At 51.3% G+C, this 5,234-nt stretch overlaps 1 long non-coding RNA gene across 1 annotated transcript; it reads right to left on the minus strand.

Annotated features, from left to right (window-relative positions):
* Positions 1-3,792: 3,792 nt before the first annotated feature.
* Positions 3,793-5,228, minus strand: LOC149428286 (uncharacterized). The gene is made up of 2 exons (XR_016310796.1): positions 4,609-5,228; positions 3,793-4,463 (listed from the first exon to the last, which is right to left on the minus strand). It is a non-coding gene; the product is annotated as an uncharacterized LOC149428286 (long non-coding RNA).
* Between the last annotated feature and the right edge of the window lie 6 nt (positions 5,229-5,234).

Consider the following 5,234-nt stretch of genomic DNA (forward strand, 5'->3'; position numbering starts at 1 on the left):
CACCCAGTTCTTGGTACCCCTACACTTTCACAAAAAATAAAAGCTGTAGTGTAAAAAAAAGACAGGAGACAAGTCCTTTAATAAAAGAATGTCCCCCGGAGTAGATCCAACGTCAATCACGATGTCCACCGCCCCGAGAAAAAAAAAAAGGCTCCGCACCCAACGCTGGCTTCCCACCATCTGCCTCTGAGCTGGCTTGACAGTTCAGCATGCCCGGTAGATGATGTCACATGGGGGTGGGGTCATACGAGTGATGTCACCAGGTGGCCCCACCCCCTACATATTTAAGAACTGTCAAACCAGCTCATAGGCAGATGGGCGGAGGCCAGCGGCGGGCATCATGACTGAGGTTGGATCCACTTCGGGGGACATTCTATTATTAAAGGACTTGTCAGGGAATGACTCCTGTATTTTATTGTGAATGGGGAGTGGCACCATATACCCCAGACTCATTCACGTGGGGGGGGGGCTGGGATCTGGAGGCCCCCTTGGTAAAAGGGGCTTCCAAATTCTGATGAGCCCCCCACCTGAGTGGCTGTTGTTCCCAGTTGCTTCCACTTTGTTATAATCCCACTAACAGCTGAGCGTGGAATATTTAGTAGCCAGGAAATGTCACGGATGGACTTATTGCCCAGGTGGCCACCTATCACGGGACCACGCTTGGAGTCACTGAGCTCCTGAGAGCGACCCATTCTTTCACCAATGTTTGTAGAAGCCGTCTGCATGCCTAGGGGCTTGATTGTATACACCTGTGTCCATGGAGGGGATTGGAACACCTGAATCACATGATATGGAGGGGATTGGAACACCTGAATCACATGATATGGAGGGAATTGGAACACCTGAATCACATGATTGGGACACCTGAATCACATGATATGGAGGGGATTGGAACACCTGAATCACATGATATGGAGGGGATTGGAACACCTGAATCACATGATATGGAGGGAATTGGAACACCTGAATCACATGATTGGGAGGGGATTGGGACACCTGAATCACATGACATGGAGGGGATTGCAACACCGGAATCACATGACCAGGAGGGGATTGGAACACCTAAGTCACATCATCGGGAGGGGATTGGAACACCTGACTCACATGATATGGCAGGGATTGGAACACCTGAATCACATGATTGGAACACCTGAATCACATGATATGGAGGGGATTGGAACACCTGAATCACATGATATGGAAGTGATTGGAGCGCCTGAATCACATGATTGGGAGGGGATTGGAACACCTGAATCACATGATATGGAGGGGATTGGAACGCCTGAATCACGTGATTGGGAGGGGATTGGAACGCCTGAATCACGTGATTGGGAGGGGGGATTGGAATGCCTGAAATCACATGATATGGAGGGGATTGGAACACCTGAATCACGATTGGAACGCCTGAATCACATGATATGGAGGGGATTGGAACCCCTGAATCACGTGATTGGGAGGGGGGATTGGAACGCCTGAATCACATGATTGGGAGGGGATTGGAACACCTGAATCACATGATTGGGAGGGGATTGGAATACCTGAATCACGATTGGGAGGGGATTGGAACACCTGAATCACATGATTGGGAGGGGGGGATTGGAACGCCTGAATCACATGATTGGGAGGGGGGGATTGGAACGCCTGAATCACGTGATTGGGAGGGGATTGGAGCACCGGAATCCCGTGATTGGGAAGGGATTGGAACACCGGAATCACGTGATTGGGAGGGGGGATTGGAACACCGGAATCCCGTGATTGGGAAGGGATTGGAACACCGGAATCACATGATTGGGAGGGGATTGGAACACCGGAAATCACATGATTGGGAGGGGATTGGAACACCGGAATCACATTGATTGGGAGGGGGATTGGAACACCGGAATCACGTGATTGGGAGGGGATTGGAACGCCTGAATCACGTGATTGGGAGGGGGTGGGGACAATACTTTTGGCACGATAGTGTAGGTCACAACAGACCAGGGACAAGGACGGGAGTCCATGAAGCCCCACCTTGGACAGTGGCCACAGAGGACCTTCCAAACATAACTCTGACATCACTATTACACATTTGCCCGGCAGCTCCTCCTCCGCACAGTACTGGAGAGGAGAAGTTCTGGTTTTTGATCCCGACTCAGACTCTCAAAGATCTCATTGTAGAACATGAAGATTAACCCCTCCCCCTATGCCACACAAGTCATTCCAGAGCTCCGGGGACAATAATTTCCTCCATCACATCACTCCGGAGATCAGACCTGTCACCTGTTATACACAACACAACGTTAGCATATAAGCATTTATTATTCTCTTTTCATCAGAAAATATATTTTTTTCTCTCTCAAGACATATCCCTGCCACCTAGGGGCACCTGGGCGCAGCACAGGCCGGAGCTCTCTCTGCGTGGGACGCCGCCACGTCATGAATGATCCTTCAGCTGAGGGGAGGAAGAAAGGACTGAAGAAAATGAGCTGCCGCTCCTTCCAGTGTTCCTCTCAGACTCAGTCCCTTACTGAATCCCGCCCCCTTGTGACATCATGACAGTATTTAAGCTCTGCCATCGGGGGCAAATGTCAGACAACAGAAGCAGATTTTTTTTTCTTTTTCGAGTAGCGGTGGCGGCGCCATCGTGATTGGATCTACTTCGGGGGACATTTTTTATTTTTAATAAAAGGACTTGTCAGGGACCGCCTCCGGTCATTCTACACTTTGTTCTGTGGCTGAGTAGCAACACCGTGTACCCCCTACTCATTCACATAGGGGGGAGGGGGGCAGGATCTGGGGACCCCCTTGTTAAAGGGGGCTTCCAGATTCCGATAAGGCCCCCACAACCACCGGCCAGGGTTGTGGGGTAGAGTCCATTGTCCCCATCAACATGGGGACAAGGTGCTTTGGTGGGGGGCCACATGCCCTCAACCCCCCTCATGTTGAGGGCATGTGGCCTGGTGTCATTCGGGGGGGGGGGCACTCACTTGTCCCCCCCCCTCCCCTTTCCTGACCTGCCAGGCTGCATACACAGATAAGGGTCTGGTATGGACTTGGAGGGGGGCACATGCGGGGTTTTCCTTTTTTTTTTTTTAATTGCCGGCAATTCTTTTTCCATTCAGCTAGAGCGGGGAACCCCACTGACCCCGGGAGCCCCACTGATCCCGGGAACACCACTGACCCCGGGAACACCACTGACCCCGGAGCCCCACTGACCCCGGGAGCCCCACTGACCCCGGGAGCCCCACTGACCCCGGGAGCCCCACTGACCCCAGAGTCATGAACGTCTCACTACTAGAATACCGTGTGACGTCATCATAGAACTCCCGCCGGATTGTAGTCGCTGAGCGGGATCGCACCACATACTCAGATTCTGGAAGGTACCGCTCAGTGAACTGTTTGTGTTCGAAATTCGCGGTCGACCTTTCAGTAGGTTCAATGTTCAACCGTGAACTGAACGGGGGGGGGGGGAGAAATGTATGGCCTATCACTAATGGCTGTCTTCAGAAATTCAAAATGTTGAAAAGAATAGAACAGAATAGAAAATAAAGGACTAGAATAGAGCTGTCTTCCAAAATTCGAATTTAGAAAAGAATAGAACAGAACAGAAAAGAATATCGCCATCTTCAAATTTTGAAAAGAGTAGAATAAAACAGAACAGAATAGTATAGATTCAAATAGAATGAAAAATAAAAACAGAATATAAAGCAACAGAAAAAATAGACTAGAATAGTAGCCATCTTCTAGCAGAACTAGCTGTTCTTCACAATGAATTTGGATCAATTCCATATTTTGCGATTCGAATACATCAAATCCACTGGAAAAAAATTTAATCAGGTTGAAAACGAACAAACAAAACAAATTTTTACACGAAGGCAAAAAAAAAAACAAAAACAAACACAAAAATCAGTAACTTATGGAATGGATTGGAGGCTAAACAAAGGTTTTTCCGTTGTGCGCAGGTCTAGTACATCAGTGTGATGGTCGGTGGGAAGGACGCCCGTCCCCCTACGCTCGCCGTCAGTGGGAAGGAAGCACGCCCCCTACGCTCGCCGTCGGTGGGAAGGAAGCACGCCCCCCTACGCTCACCGTCGGAAGAGTTACCTCCTTACAGATAACTAAAAGAGATCCCCTACCGACATCTGGAGGAACCCCTTGCGGCATCTGGAAGACACCCTAGCGACCTCTGGAAGACACCCTAGCGACCTCTGGAGGACACCCTAGCGACCTCTGGAGGACACCCTAGCGACCTCTGGAGGACACCCTAGCGACCTCTGGAGGACACCCCTAGCGACCTCTGGAGGACACCCCTAGCGACCTCTGGAGGACACCCCTAGCGACCTCTGGGAGAAACCCCTAGCGACCTCTGGGAGGAAACCCCTAGCGACCTCTGGGAGGAAACCCCTAGCGACCTCTGGGAGGAAACCCCTAGCGACCTCTGGGAGGAAACCCCTAGCGACCTCTGGGAGGAAACCCCTAGCGACCTCTGGGAGGAAACCCCATGCGACCTCTGGGAGGGAAACCCCATGCGACCTCTGGGAGGAAACCCCAGCGACCTCTGGGAGGAAACCCCATGCGACCTCTGGGAGGAAACCCCATGCGACCTCTGGGAGGAAACCCCATGCGAACCTCTGGGAGGAAACCCCTAGCGACCTTTGGGAGGAACCCTGGTTGAGAAACCCTGGCCTAAAGCAAGGCATAAAACAGAGGATGGAGGAACCTTCACTAGGAGATGTGGCCTAGATGGGTTTACCTGGAACCCTCAAGCTTCAATGGTCATCAGAACCTGGGGAGATCTCCTCCAACAAGGCTTCGGAGGCTGGGCAACAGAATTTGAGAACCCGGATAATGAGGCGGATCTGGCAATGAAGGAAACCCTCGGGAACGAAGGTCGATCAGTGTATGATGCACACAGAATACGTATCCAGCCATAAACCAAGGACGAGACCACAGTTCAGCCTCTGCTCCTCGATAGTCTCTCAAGAGGTAACATATCTGAAGGCTTTCTGATGGACGTAAATCATGGGCGTCAAACTGCCGACCCTCCAGCTGTTGCCAAATTACAAGTCCCACGAGGCACTGCAAGACTGACAGTTACAAGCATGACTCCCACAGGCAGAGGCATGACGGGACTCGTAGTTTCGCGACAGCTGGAGGCCTGCCGGCTTGACACCCCTGACATAAATGGTTCAACTCCATACATCCGTCCATTCCATTGCAGTTGGCTTGGCAGATTGTGGCACGTTTGTGTCTTA

The sequence above is a fragment of the Staurois parvus genome, unplaced genomic scaffold, assembly GCF_062004578.1.
Source record: "Staurois parvus isolate SC_StPar_1 unplaced genomic scaffold, SC_StPar_1.0 ptg003356l, whole genome shotgun sequence".
Classification (NCBI taxonomy): Eukaryota; Metazoa; Chordata; class Amphibia; order Anura; family Ranidae; genus Staurois; species Staurois parvus.